General features: G+C 42.7%; 1 protein-coding gene and 1 long non-coding RNA gene across 2 annotated transcripts in view; one reads left to right on the forward strand and one right to left on the reverse strand.

Moving 5' to 3' along the window:
• The window catches only part of PXYLP1 (2-phosphoxylose phosphatase 1), a 58,650-nt gene extending 46,398 nt beyond the window's left edge, over positions 1-12,252 (reverse strand). Inside the window, exon 1 of the mRNA XM_081006945.1 lies at positions 12,057-12,252. The gene's annotated coding sequence lies outside the window, so the exon portion shown is untranslated. The remainder of the gene's footprint in view (positions 1-12,056) is intronic.
• On the forward strand, positions 2,925-4,536 carry LOC308478095. The gene is made up of 2 exons (XR_013986867.1): positions 2,925-2,981; positions 4,289-4,536. It is a non-coding gene; the product is annotated as an uncharacterized lncRNA (long non-coding RNA).
• Positions 12,253-16,193: the final 3,941 nt, after the last annotated feature.

Consider the following 16,193-nt stretch of genomic DNA (forward strand, 5'->3'; position numbering starts at 1 on the left):
TCTATGGTTCTTGAGAAGGTCCAAGGCAAAATCCATACAAGACAAACAGAAATCTTGTAAAATGAAACAGTACAAGTTATTCTCAGAGATTATGCTTGCTGATATGAAATTCCACAGAAATAGCAGAACTAAGGGCTAACACTTTAGTCAGTCAAAGTGAGTCCACACCATGTGTCCGGTTAAAATGTCCTTTTTTATGTTCATCATACTCATGTTAAGATTAAGCTGCATATTTCTTAGGAAATTTGAATGTAGAAGACATGCTTTTTATTAAAAAAAAAAAATCTAGCTTGCCAATTCTCCATTGCATTTGGAAAAAATAAACCTTCTCTTTTACTTTTATCTGTGAGGGGAAAGAATTAAGTATCACTGAGGATACGGAGTAATATCTGACAGTGTCTGTTCACTGGCACAACTTAACAACTGCACTGGGAGTGCTACTTTTATGCAAAGCCCATTAATAACTTGTCCAAACAAGTATCCTTTTAAAAGCTTCAAATGATTCTGTACATTTTTAGGTTATAGCAACAAAGAAGAAATGCACTTGTATAGCTATTGCAGGAGGTCTCATCAATTAAATCAGCAAGTCAGACTTTCCATGCTTTGAGATTTAAGTCAGGATGACAATCTTAGGACCTATGTATGGAGAAGATACCACTGCATGGACATATTTCCATACTACAATTTTATATACCATATTGGCCCAAATATAAGCCGCACCCGAATATAAGCTGCACCTTTAAAATGGGGGGGGGGGGAGAAAAAAATAATTGAATATAAGCCTCTCCGTTCCTTGCTGCTCCTAGCTGCATACTAGGGAGGGGGGAGCCGCGCAGCGCTGCCAGCGGCCTTTCCCCTTCCTTCCTCACTCTCTCCCTTCCCAGCCTTGGGAGAAAGGACGGGGAGCTACGCACATGGCAGGCGCTGATTCACCGCACTCCTGGTGCTGTTTGTCCCACGTTCCTGGCTGCATACCGTAAGGTCATGAATATAAGCTGCACTTTAATTTTTCACAGTCAGAATTTGGGGGGAAAGTGAGGCTTATATTCAGGCCAATACGAGTTGGTGGTCAACAAAAGAGGTTTAAAGGCAAATTTTAAAAAAATGTAGTATAAACACCAACAATCGGGAAACACTTGCCTGCGAGCGTTCCAGTTGGAGAACAGCCTTTACCAGAGGTGTCATGGACTCTGAAGACACTCGAACTCAGAACGCAAGGGAGAAACGTGCTAGGAGGAAGGCACGCTTGGCAAATCCACACTGTGATCAACTCCTACCCGGAAACCAATGTCCCTACTGTGGAAGGACGTGTGGATCCAGAACTGGCCTCCACAGTCACTTACGGACTCATTGTTAAAACCGTGTTTGTGGAAGACAATCTTACTCAGCTACAAGTAATCACCAAAGAAGAAGAAGAAAACCCAAGTAAATCATTATAATCAAGTTACAAGGCTTTCAGTAATCTTTGGAAATCTTTTTATGAAAAAGTTACTTAGTGCAAACTATAGTTCTTGGTCAGGCTAAATAAATGGTTAGAAGAGATTCTATAAATACTTACAAGACACTGTAATATGCCATGCGTATTACATGGCGATAACTTGCTGTAATAATCAGAGGACTTTCCACCCATAACCCCACTTCAGTATACAGTCATAACTTGGTTTTCGAACAGCTTAGTTCTCGAACGTTTTGGCTCCCAAACGTAGCAAAACTGGAAGTGACTGTTCCAGTTTGCGAACTATTTTTGGAAGCCGAACGTCCGACGGGGCTTCCGCAGATTCCAATTCCTGCAGCCAATCAGAAGCCACGCTTTGGTTTTCGAACATTTTGGAAGTCGAACGGACATCTGGAACAGATTCTGTTCAACTTCCAAGGTATGACTGTACTGCACTTGGGCCCTTTCATGTTTAAAAATATTTGCTATAAATATAAAAGCTAATGCTTACATTAGGTGTTTTAAAAACAAAAGCATGCTTAAGCACATAAATGTCACCAAAAAAAAATGACTTTTGTGGACTAACTCCTTATTCAGAAGAACTGTTCTCTCTGTTTGATAAATTTGCCAGTGGTAAATTGTTGTCCTGTGGAGATTTCTTTAGCCACTGATATACTGTATTCAAATAGTAACTTTTCTTGATACTTCTAAATGAAGTTTCCTTGGGAAGCAACTGTTTATTTATAGCATTTGTACGTTGCCCTTCAGCCAAAACCCCTTCCAGAGCAGCTTAAATACAATCAATTAAAGTAAGACAGTCTCTACCCACAGGACTATAATCTAAGAGACAGTTCAAGAAGAGAAAAGAGACAGGGAGTCAATAGAGAAAAAGCAAACTCAGGCACCAATTCTTCAAGTTCAAATGGCAGCTGGAGTGGAAGAAGTTCAGGGGCAAGATATACCGTACGCTCAACAAGCCCCACTCCTCCTCTCTCCCACTGAGGCAGTCTAAAATAAACAATTAACTATGCCTAAATTAAAAACTTTTTGATCTGCTCCTCTAAGATGCAAGGATAAGACTGTGGCAGTACAGAAAGCAGCATTTGCAAAATGGACTGAAGCTACTCCCTATGTAGCAAATTCCTTGGGAATAATCACTGTAGCTAAACATTTCTACACACAAAGACCCTTTAAACTTTTCCACTTAAAACATAAATGTTCTGTTTACATTTTTCTTTGTGAAAAGTTATCTTAAACCTGAAAGCTGCATGGAAACTATCTGAACGACTAAACAGAAATTCAAGTTGAGGCAAGCATTTTACAAAGACAAAAAACATAACTCAACTACAAAAATAGCGGTTGATGATGTGGGCGGGGTGGGGAGAGGAAGAAGCGAGTCAGTGGCAGCCCTAAAAACTTGACAGTGATGCCGTATTTGACTAGTTTGTCATTATTATACAATCATTAACAGAGACCAAAGGTCAACAGTCTCCACAGGTGGCAGACGAAAATGTCACCCAGAAAGACACAAAGCACAGCACTATGGGTGAGTGGTCTAAGTTATCGAAAGAGTATAACAAAATCCTGCATTGTTTAATTTTCTAGACAAGCATAAATTAACAAGACCAATATCTACTATTCATTTACATCTGCCTTCATATCAACTGATCAGTCTTTTCCTCTCTCAACTGCATCAAATACAAATTCACTGGATTATTAACAGTGTGGGTTGATTTGAATTATCAATTTGTTTTCCACTTCAAAATTCATATACCGTATTTTTTCATGTATAACACGCCCCCATATATAACACACCCCATTTTGGGGGGGACTCCAAATTAAGAAAATGGGGAGATACACTATCTGTGTATAAGACAGCCCCCAATTTTTAACATTTGTTGTTGTTTAGTCGTGTCCGACTCTTCGTGACCCCATGGACCAGAGCACGCCAGGCACTCCTGTCTTTTTAACATAACTTTTAAAGAAAAAATCCTAGTCTTATACATGGAAAAGTACGGCATTTCCCAAATAAATCAGGTATACTAGCTCAACAGCAACCGTTTTACAACCGAACCTCATGCTGAGTACCATGCAACTCTATAGTGAACCAAATCCTTCTTACTGGGTGGATATCCTCCTACAATGACTTCTAAGTACTTCATTGGGGATGATTATTTATTTACTGGGAGGTGGAGGGAGGGCAGCTCACTGCTGGGTCACTGCCCAAAGGTAAAAGGTAAAGGTACCCCTGCCCGTTCGGGCCAGTCTTGCCAGACTCTAGGGTTGTGCGCTCATCTCACTCTATAGGCCGGGAGCCAGCGCTGTCCGCAGACACTTCCGGGTCACGTGGCCAGCGTGACAAGCTGCATCTGGCGAGCCAGCACAGCACACGGAACGCCGTTTACCTTCCCGCTGGTAAGCGGTCCCTATTTATCTACTTGCACCCGGAGGTGCTTTCGAACTGCTAGGTTGGCAGGCGCTGGGACCGAACAACGGGAGCGCACCCCGCCGCGGGGATTCGAACCGCCGACAATACAATCGGCAAGTCCTAGGCACTGAGGTTTTACCCACAGCGCCACCCGCGTCCCACTGCCCAAAAGATAATGTCAAAAGATGCTGTTTTATTGCGTCAACCTATGAGAGGAAAATATTAGTTACTGATCTACTATTCCTTGTTATGTTCCCTATAATGGGCTATGATGGTTTTGAACCTTTGTTATAGTAATGAGTTTGACCAGTAAATATAGACATTTCTTTGTTAAGAGGGGATGTTTTTAGTGCAATAAAGAGGTAGTTATTGAAATTGAGTATATGACTCCTTTCCTTTTTATCTCTTCCATTTTTATCTTTCAGTTTGACTGGAAATTGCCCGTATCTTCAAGATGCTGATACTACAAATCCCAAAATTCCCTGGAACCCAAGTGCTTGAAGACATGGCTTCTCCATATGTCCACCAACAAAAGCAAAGGCCCTTCTTACATTAATACAATGGATGTCTAGGAGGATGTAAACACAAAGGCTTTCTCTGGTGTCTCTGGAATTCCCAGGAGAGGCCAGACAATTCTCCACCCTAGCTCTGTTCAAATAAAAAATTGAATACATTTTCATTTGTAAAGGAACTTGGAAAGGGGCAGGTACAGTTAGCCACTGTATTTTTGTAACTGTCATATTAATTATTGCATATGTGATATGGTTTCATTTCATCTTATATTGTCAGTCACACTGGGCACTTCTGGGATGAGAAAGGGCAGAATATAAATTTTACATATAAAATACATATAAAATGTTTTCATATAAAAAGTTCTCAACAATAAGGGCATGTGACATTGAAAAGTGAAGGCTGTCATCTGGGAGAAAGAGGGAATAGAACATTAAAACCTATCAGCTCTTCCTGAATCCTGCACACAGAGTCAGGTGCCTGCTAACTTTGTGGTAGGTACCTTATAAAGCCAACTCAGTAGTTACAGTTTGGTCATCTAGGACTTGTTCCCAGATGAAAATGCTGAGCCAGCCAAGAGGTCTGGGAATGTGCTGGGTTCACTGTTCAGCATCAGGCTGGGATCAGTGGCAATAGCATTTTGGTGACGCACAAGAATTCAGTCTTCATCATCAAGTATGCCATGAAACAGATGGCCTGGCTTTACACTCAATACCAGAATGAGGTTCTGCTAAGATATCAACCAATCAACTCATAACTAGATTTGGTACAGTATTTTGAACTGAACGAGTGGGTGATGCTCTGTGGGTGAGGGAAAGTATTAACTACTGTTATGTACAGGACATTAACGGGTGACTGCTGACACCGTCACAGTTCGTTCCAATGTAGATGTGGTGGGTCTATTAAGACTGTCCCAAAGCCTAATGAGTTTCAAGAAGTAACTTGAATAGGGACTATAAATATACTGCACCTCCTATCCTACTGCAACTCTAGTACTATCTGAAGTACAGATCTCATTTAGGCAGCCAATATAATCCTCTGGCATGCATTCCTCAACGGATCAGTGTACATTAAACTCTTTGGTACTTGAGGACTATGTTCCAAGAACTGGGTGGGCAATTAATTAGTAGGACTGACTACCTGAATAACAGGTAACTTGGAATAAATTCAACTGAACCTACTCTATGGCGGAATAAACAATAATGCTATCACCAACCCATACATGTAGTACAGTCAATTGATGCTTTCCCATATGGATAAATGGCCTTTAACATACTGGACACAACCATAAAAAAAATAACCTATGACTTATTTATTTCATATACCGTATTTTTCGCTCTATAAGACGCACCAGACCACAAGACGCACCTAGTTTTTGGAGGAGGAAAACAAGAAAAAAATATTCTGAATCTCAGAAGCCAGAACAGCAAGAGGGATCGCTGTGAAGGAAAGCAGCGATCCCTCTTCCTGTTCTGGCTTCTGGGATAGCTGTGCAGCCTGCATTCGCTCCATAAGACGCATACACATTTCCCCTTACTTTTTAGGAGGGAAAAAGTGAGTCTTATAGAGCAAAAAATATGGTATATGTGCGTCTCTGTATGTGTCTGTACAGTGGTACCTCGGGTTAAGTAGTTAATTTGTTCCGGAGGTCCGTTCTTAACCTGAAACTGTTCTTAACCTGAAACACCACTTTAGCTCCAGCTGCCACCACGCCACCGGAGCACGATTTCTGTTCTCATCCTGAAGCAAAGTTCTTAACCCGAGGTACTATTTCTGGGTTAGCAGAGTCTGTAACCTGAAGCATATGTAACCCGAGGTACCACTGTACACACACACACACACACACACACACACACACAGTAAAAACAACAACCTTGAAGTGGGTAATGATGACCCACTGGAAAAATTCAATGTCAGCACTTCAAATAAATTCATCACGGTAACCTTACTCTGACTAACTCTGACTACAGATTCTACGTCAGAGATTCCAGGATCTTCCTGATTTTAACTATAAAATCAGCAACTATATAAGCTGAAACCTTTTTCTTACCATGTACAGTCAACGACATCTGTGTTTGGCTCTTGCTTTTTTTTAGATGATGTCACTATGGTAAGGAAGTTGATTTAGTCAATGCCTCCATTTAAGAATTGGCAATTTCCTTCTTCCTAAAGGAGCATATTATGAAACCTCTGCTTTGTTTAGCCTGCTAGACTCATATACTTGCCACCATCTAGTTACCTTTCTAGTCAAGGTGATGAATGGACTAATGGTGGGAGTTACATTGCTCCCTTCCCTTCCTAATGAAACAGACTACACTACACACTTCAGTAATATTTAGGTTGGAAGTTGTCCCTCCTAAAGTGATCACTATTACCTCCCAAGGTCACTGAGACTGTGCAGAGAGCAAAAAGGGGTCAGAAACAGCCCAAGGGAAAAAGAAGTTCACGAGCTACAGTGCAAAAAATATTAATACCTATGATCTCAAATATAAAAGGCATGAGCATGTACTGAGTGCACCTCACAAACCTGCAGCCCAATGCTCATATGTTTGTTAAAGCCCATTATTAATATTCGTCCTCTTTTTTGCTTCCTTTTTTCCATCAATTCAGATTAATAAATATTGGTTATGCATCACTATTTCTTTACTTTATTTCATTTACATTCCTAAGAACTGGAGTTGGAGCCAACAGTGACTTTATAAGCTCATCAGGGACTCAATGTCTCAGAAATCTGGGAAACCCTGGGCTAAACTCTAACTTTAAGATGATTAAAGCACACAGTGCCTTTTAGCTGAAACTTGTTCCAGCAACCATGACTACTGCAGATCCTGCTAGACAACTGTAACACACGGATATGTTTGAAAGCTGTCCAGAAGCTGAAATTATTGCCTAGTCCTCATTTGCTGGTGCTTTGGCACTCATCCATGTAAACTTAAGTGTAGAACCCAGCACCATACAAAACTATCATAAAAAATAAACACTGATTTTTTTTTTCCGTTTTCAGCCACTGCACACTAAAAAAATCACAACAGACAGTGTAGGTTTGCATAAAATTTGCCAAATAAATAGTATAGTGAGGTCACTTGCTATTGACAAGAAATTAAATTTTCCTACCCTCAGGATTGCAGAGCTAGACTCTTCATACATGCTTGCCTTACTTACTAGCTTCCCCCAACTTCTGCTTCAAGTAATTAGATTTGGAGGATCTCATCTGAAATAAGAGTATGAGAAATCAGCTACAAGCATGCATCCAACTACAATGAGTGGATCTAAAGGGATACAAAGATCTATCAAATCTCATGGGAATGGCATTTTTTCTTAGCTGAGTTGTAATTAATGAATATAGGCAGTTTGAACCACTCTGGGTGCTGGAAGGATCTGATACAGTGTAAGTTTAGTTATAAGAGATGTTTCTGTTTGGCTCTATATGCCACATGCAAGGATAGTTAGATCACCTCTTAAGAGAGGCGGCTTTTTCAGTGGTGGCCCCCAACTTACGGAATGCTTCCCCAAGGTTAGTCCCCACATTGTGGTACCACATTTACACTTAAGTGTATTAAACAACTTTAAACTAAATCATTTTTTTAAAAGACTTTTAATCACACAGAGAATAGATATAAAATCTGTAAAAAATAATATGTTTTAGAACAAAATGATTATATGGTGCAACAGTTGACACTAACACACACTTAGATTTAATGAGAGGCAAAAAATATCTTAGATAATTTTTTTCAGACTGTGCAGAATAGAAAAACACTAAAGTTAAACAGCTATTCTAACAAGCACCCTGCAATCCCATCCTATGTTTACACAGAGGTACACACATGGAGTTCAAGGGGACACCCTATTATCTATGCTTATGACTGCAGTTGAATTATCTTACTTGCTCTTGCTCCAGTGCAATTATTCTTTTTCAGCATAGCAGAAACAAAATCCACTTAGACAACCCAGTTAGCCTAGTAATTCTCAAAGAATCATCCCAGTATAATGATCTGCATTAAACAATCAAAATTAGTATCACAATATACCCAATATAATTAAAAGACCACGTTTAACCATTTAGATAAAAGATACGCATGTGATCTGATGCTCTGTGCTAGTAGTTTCAGCCACCTGCTTGAAAGATTAAATTTAACAAGATTTTACTTGACATCCTACTCGCATCCTCCTACTACAAATTCTGTCTGCTCTAATCCTCCTTTCATAAATGTCAAAACAGGACATCAGTGTTACAGCTGCTTTTGAGTCTGCGTCAACACATGCAGCAGAATGATGGGAAATTAGGTGATACTATTTTTAGAAGTAGTAGTATTAATTGCAATTGTTCATCACCTACTACATAAAATATCTCAAGGTGCCTCACATTAGAGGATACATAAAATATTTAGTATAAATCAAAAGAAAGATCAGAGAGGGAAGAAATGCCATGGTGCAGCTGTAGCAGCAAAACTGGACACCTTCATCTGCCTCACCTGAAATAAAACATGTCTCTCCCATATTGGTCTCTACAGCCACGACAGGCACTATAGCGCTCCAATAATTTGACTTTACTCCTCAAGGTGCACTCCTCCACTGTCTCCCAAGACAGACAGATGCTGCCAACATCAAAAAGATATAAAGGCACTGACTAAAGATGTTCGACCTGCAATAACCTAAGAAGGACAAATACTACCCCACCCTACTAAAAGATAACCATCAGAACATGCTAGGGTATCATCATAACGTACGGCATCAATTTACAGCCAAATGCCTAAGTGAACAAGAGCATAAAAAGCTGATCAAGATGGTTAATGCGCTTCCACATAAAAAAACCAAGTTCCACACAAACAAAATTAGCACATCAGGCAGAAAATTCAAACCTAGACCATTTCCTACCCTCTTAGAGTTGTATCTACAGTCATACCTTGTTTTGTGACCGGGATCCATTCTGGAACCCTGGCCGCTAGCCAACAAGGACGCAGGGCAAAGCGCTGAGTCTGCGAGCACGGTGCGGTTTGCGCTTCTGCGCATGCGCAAGTGGCAAACACGGAAGTAACCTGTTCCGGTACTTCCGGGTTTGCCATGGACGTTCGCTGGAATGGACGCTAGATGAGGCGGACGTTCGCAGAGGTATTACAGTACAGTGAACTTTCAAGTAGGACAGTCCAGTCTAGTACTTTGTTCTGCTGTACTGTTGAATGCAACCCAAATTAAGAACTCTTTGAACATAGGAATCCAACAGATAATGGGGAAAGTTTATCCCTCTCCCCAATGTAATAGCTAAAGACAGATCTCCCAGTTTCAGCTTTCTCGGTTATTTCATTTTTCCAATCTTCAATTCAGTTCTACACATTTCTGCAGCAATTTGCAGATTTAAAAAAATCCTCATGAAAATTTATCAGCATTTTAGTGTAACATTCTCCTAAACTCACTGTCATGAAGTGTACAAATTTTGGCAAAGCATTCCACCTCCCAATATAATGCCACTTTGTATGTTATTTTCACAATTATATGCCTTTTTATTCACACTTTATCCAAGTAGGTGCACTTTTGTACAACTGCTTAGCTGGAGAATTAACAGCATTGCAAAATTTGGAGAAGTATCCATTTCAAAGGATTACTGTGTTTTGGTTCATATACTGTTTCGGAAAGAGCAATTTGGTAGTTCCGCCTTTAAATGCAAACTGAATCTAATTTCTCCTTAATCCTTGGTTGCAAGCATTCTATATTCAAGGACCTTGTTATATGGCGCATACTCAAAATAGCATGCGCACACACACCCCTGTAGTCTGAAGTGGTACATTCTAGAATTCTACCTCCATAGTCCGTGTCTATGTGTAGAATGGCTCTCAGAAGCACCACTTGGCACAGTTTACTGTATTCTACTCATACTATCAACACAATATTCTTTATGAATATCTAATTCATTTTTTAAAAGTCCTTCATTACTACATCCACTTAGTCCATCGATTTCTTCCACAGAAGACAAATATGTATTTTCAAAGGTGAACCAAAGTTTTAAACTAAAGTAGGTGTCTGGTTAGATAAAAGCACATGCAGTCTCCGTATAGGTTTTTCCTAAAAGAGATCAAGACAGCTGTACTGCATAACTTTATTTCAAATGAACTATGGAAGAACTTAAATTAACACTTGCAGAAGCTTTTGCAGGTTAACTTGATGCACTCATAGAATTAAAGAATTGTAGAGTTGGGACCCTCAGGATCATCTAGTCCAATCCCCCATCCAATTTAAAACCATACCAGACTGTGCTTAGCTTTGCAGATGTGCTAGCAGTTTTACTGCTGTGCCATGGCATAAGTGACTCTTGGGACAATTAAAACATGAAATAGTGGAAGCTTTAATTGATGGGTACAGCATCCTCGGCAAAGGAAAATTATGTTAAGCTCAGATGTGTTTGTTATTTATAAAGGAAGAGGGAAAACTGAGTTCTGTATTTGCTGTTTCCCCGGGGAAGGGAAAGAGACATTAAATCACAAAGTTACCACAATACACTTGCTTGAATTATCGTATTACATATCAAACTGACAAAAGGGTATGGGCAATAGCAACCCTCACTCAGCTCTCTACATGAAGTCGCTCCCTTCTTTTTATGCACAGCAAAAGATGTGCAGCAGATGGTCCTAAGAACTGCTCACTAACTACACTGCTGGCTCAGGAGAACAGGGAGCAAAGCCCAGGTGTAGAAAGAAAATCGTCCGGGATGGTTTTTTAAAAAGGGGACAAAAGCGCTGCAGAGCTCAGCTGAGCTACGGAAGGTGTGTGAGAGAAAGATAAAAAGGATGCGAAGGAGGCTTGCCAAATACTAGTCCCCCGGGTTTGAAGTCCACCTTCTGCAAACTGATGCCGTGCCAAGAAACCAAACACAATCGCCCCACTAGTGGAAAGCGAACAATGAACTGAAAACGAAAGCACACCCCCCCCCCAGCCAATTCATAGCGAGCATCTTTAAAGGACACGTTGGAGAAAAAGAGGACCTAAAGTATCAACGGGGAGGCTGCGGGAGAGTTTAAAACTGGAGGAGGAGGAGGAAGGGGAAGAGGAGGGGGAAAAGCAGAGACTTTGGACAGGCATGCGAATCTCGCCACGCAGCGTTAAGGAAAGGTTAGGGCAGCATGGGGCAGGCAAAGGGCTTCAACTGGTGGGGCTAGGCGACAGAGAAACGCCGCCGTAGCCGCCGCCGCCGCCCCCCCTCTCTCTCTCCCCGCCCCACAACCTGTAGGAAAGGCTCCTAAAGAGGAACGGAGAAGGAGAGATTTGGAGAGCAATGGATCCTGAGAAGTGGCAACGGGGGTGGGACGGGAGTTCCTGCCTAGAAAGCGATGGGGAGAGATTTTTTTGGGGGGGGGGGTTGTAAATCAGTTTAGAAGCAGCAGCCTGAGCAGCGAGAGGAGGAGAGGAGGCGCTGCCGCCACACCGGAGCTGGAGCGACGACGGTGCGCGTGGACGAGTGTGGGGTGGGCGAGGGGGGGCTCTGGGAGAAGCGCTGTCCCGCCTCCGGGCTGCAGTGGGGAGGGCGCAGAAGGGGAAAGCCGGCGCAGAAGGGACCCTCGGGAGGAGAAATTGGGAGGGGGGTGACTGACTGACTGACTGACAGATAAGACCCCCCCCCTCTTTCTCTGCAAGGAGCGAAAAGGGCTCCAAGGGGTCGGAATGGAGAGCAGCAGCAGCGGCTCCAACTCCTACCTGCCCAGCCAGCGCAACCGCCGCTCGCTCTCTCTCTCAGCCCAGCCGCTCCTTCGCCCCTTCCTCGCTCTCTGCTGCTGCCGCCGTCGCGGCGCGCGAACCAACTTGAGCCGACCGTGGCTCCGGCTCACTGGCTCGCTTTCTCTCTCGCTCGCTCTCCCTCCGCGCCGGAGCTCCGCCTCCCTCCTTTCATCCATTGGCCGCCCGGGAAGGCTTCCCCGGCAGCGCCACCTGCCGCCCGCCCGGGGGAAATGCGAGGACGGCGCGCGCCTGCGCGGTGAGAACGCTCCCTCGCCGCTCTCCCGTCCGGCTCTCTCTTTCTCCCTCCTTTTCATCCTGGGAGCGAGAGAATCCTCAGGCTGGCGGGAAGGCGGGAGTGGGAGGGTGTTGCGCGATGACTGCTCCGCTCGGGCACACAGGTCCCTAAGCGAAGGTTCCTGGAGTAAGGGCGCGTCGTCGCCCTTAAGAGATGGGGTTTTTTTCCCCAAGACGTGCTTGGCTACCCCGCAGTCTTTGTGCCGACGAAGCAGAGCCGTGGTAAAATCGTAGAGGCGGAAGGAACCCCGTGGGTCATCTAGTCCAACCCCCTGCAATGCAGTAATATCAAGTACCACCCTGGCTAGTAGCTAGTCAACCTCCGCTTTAAAAGCCTCCAGTGAAGAAGAGGTGAATAACAAAGTGGTTGGTTGGTTGGTTGGCTGGCTGGCTGGCTGCCTTCCTTCTTGCTTGCTTGTACACCCCACTATCTGCCCTGACAGAGACTCAAGTTTTGATTACAGATAAAATAATAACAGCTAAATGAAAAAATAGCATACCTATGAGAAGCACACAAACCAGAACCTGAGCAACAGGTTCTCCCCTTATGTTGAATTCAAACATTGGAGGTAAAATACAGTGGTAGTGGTGCCTCGGATTACAGACACTTCAGGTTACAGACGCTTCAGGTTACAGACTCCGCTAACCCAGAAATAGTACCTCGGGTTAAGAACTTTGCTTCAGGATGAGAACAGAAATTGTGCTCCGGTGGCAGCAGGAGGCCCTATTAGCTAAAGTGGTACCTCAGGTTAAGAACAGTTTCAGGTTAAGAACAGACCTCCGGAACGAATTAAGTTCTTAACCCGAGGTACCACTGTATAGCCACCAGGGCTAGTAGCCACTGATACCCTCATCCCCCATGAGTATGTCTAAACTGAAACCCTTTCAAAGCCATCCAAGCTGGTGAATATCGCTACATCTTAGGGGATCACTATATGCATGGATGCATGGGTGCGTTGGTAGCCTCAGATTCACCAGTAAGTCTCAGTAAGTGGCAGCACTGCTTAGGTCTGGAGGCCATTGTTTGTTGCAGGTCCTTCCACCCCAGTGAACAAGCTGCTCCCGGAATTCCAGGTTAACTGTGCATTGTATGAAGTTTTTGTCTTTCCTGAATCTTCAGTATTCAGCTTCATTGGTTGCTGCCCAGTCACCTGTCAAGAAGTGGTTAAGGGCTCATGCATACTTTCTCTTGACCCACTGCTTTTCCCTGGGGAAAACTACTATTTAGCACTCCATCAGAGCAAACCAATTTTGTTTCCCCCCAAATTTTCATTTGTTCTGATCTATTGCTAAGGAGCAGTTTTTCCCTTGCAAAGGAGCTGGGCAAGGGGGGAAATCATTCACCCCCATGCTTTCTAGGCACAGCACAAGTGGAAGTGTGGGTGGGCTGTAGGCTCACTGTCAATGTATCAGTGGCTGTGTCTGAAACATTTTTACTAGAATACTACTTGAAGTTGCATTCCATACAGGATGACATCTGTTTTCATCTCTTGGGTTAAGGCTTGTGTCATCATTAAAAATAAAAATAAAAATTATAGACTTTGTTTATGGAACTGACACTGTGAAATTCCCAATCTGTTCCGTCCTAATTAAGTCAGTTCAATTTCTTTAACAGAATTCCTTTCTTCTGATGAAAATACTAGTGCATGTGTAGCATGCATGGGCTTACCCAAGCCACATTAATTTTCTTGGATAATTAGAGCTCACTGTGGATCTCCATTTGCAGCATAAGAAGTGTATGAAAAGATTTCCCCCTGTGCAATCTATCATCTGTGAAGCACCCAGGACATTTGGGTGACCTAGGAGAAACAGGAGTGCTGCCTACATGGCCCTCTTTGTGACATACAGCATACATTCAAGCCATGAACTGAACCATCCTATATACCAGGGTGATGAACATTTTTTTCCCGGAGCCACATTCTCGTTTGAGAAACCTTCCCAATAGGTAGCTTCACAGCCCACAACACAGAGACTTCGTGGGGGGGGGGGGGTCTGGGCCAGGATGAAGGAACCTGAGTTCACCATGACCTAGCTCCAATGCCAGTGGAAGCATGAAAAAGTGGACTTCTGCCAAGACTGTAGTGCTAATCTGTCCGCCTGACCTTTTCTAACTGTGGCTCACCTGTGTTCAGACCCCAGCAGCATACAGACAAGGGCCAGGTGACAGAGGGGCATGGCATGGCAGATGTGGACCAATTGAAACTGAGCCTGTAATTCCATCATGGCTGAGCACTTACTAAGGGGCTTTGCTCCTTTCTTTCTACAATCCCTGAAGCAGGGCAGTTCCACTGGCATATTTTATGTACTGGCAGCATATCTCAAGTTATCTGGACTTTTACCAAATACTCTGCCCCATTCAGCCAGCAGTATTGGGTTGCTCTGTAAGACTTCATAACCAGTGGTCATGTAATGAGAACTGTAAGATTAATTTCATATAAAAATGTAAAATATCAGAGTCTGAATCCATACTTTCAGTACATTTTATATAACTCACATAACGATTGAACAATCTAATTTTTGAAGGTAATAATGCAAAGCAAACCCCATGCATTCGGAACACCCTTTTTGTATCGGGAAAGGTAAAAAAGAGGGAAACATACCACGGCATTATTACAGACAGTAGCAGATCTTGTTTTTTGCAAATTTGCCAAATGATTTGATGGACAGCAAACATCAATCAATTTTTAAAATTGGCAAATGTACTAGTGCAATGATAGTTGTTTGGAGTGCTGCTAAAATCTGTATGAATACTAAATTTGCCCATGTGTTCCTGACAGTCGTCTCAATCCAATAACAGAGAAAATCTGTGTCAAGACATGGACTGGGTCAGGACATGTCAATTCAACAATACACCAGCTTCTTCTGGTTGGATGCCTTCATCCTATAATCAAAGATCCTTATGTAACTCATGGCCCTAGATCAGGCATTATCAGCTTTTAGGGGGTCTCTGGGCATATTTCCAACCAGAAAAACTGTGAGCATCCTGCATACACTACAACTTACACATGCATCACAGTGCCATGCACACTCGCTCTCCCCACCTTGCAAATCACCAGCAAGACCATGTTCTTACTGGAGAGTTAAATTTCTCTTCCTGGCTGTAAACTTCAGGAAAATCAGAAACATACATGCCACCACCACAGCAACAATTAGTCTTTATATATGCATATGTGTATATGTGTGTGTGTGTGTACTATAGATAGATGATAGATAGATAGATAGATAGATAGATGATAGATAGATAGATAGATAGATAGATAGATAGATTTCAGGCCTAAAAGCAGCAAGAACCAAGAACTAGATCCTTGTGGGAGCCTTTTTGGTGACCCATGGCCTGCATGAAAAACTAAGTGAACATCAGAGGATTTAGATGTGCTTTCACAGATATAATCTATTAAATTTAATTTCCATAAGAATTGATAGTGTGGATGGGAATGCACCTTCATATCCACTTACAACTATACACGCCCATCTGTTATGTAGGGTCACTACATTTCAAATAGTATGCCTTAGTGCTGTGATGGGGAACCCGGGTCCCTCCAAATGTTGTTGGACTCTTAACTTCCTTTTGCCTCAACCAGCAAATCCAGTGTTCAGGGATGTTGAGAGTTTTCGCCCAACAATATTTGGAGAGCTACAGGTTCCCCATCCCTGCCTTAGTATATGTGACTATCACTTGGTCTGGATCACTGTGTGCTGAACCAAAAAACATAAAAATGTCAGCAGCAATACCGGCTGCCTTCTAGAAGTATATTCCATAATTGCCTGATAAATAGGCTGCGAAAAAAAATTTGCTCCCATGCAAAAATATTTAATAGTTCA

The sequence above is a fragment of the Podarcis pityusensis genome (assembly GCF_964106645.2).
Source record: "Podarcis pityusensis genome assembly, chromosome: 5".
Lineage (NCBI taxonomy): Eukaryota > Metazoa > Chordata > Lepidosauria > Squamata > Lacertidae > Podarcis > Podarcis pityusensis.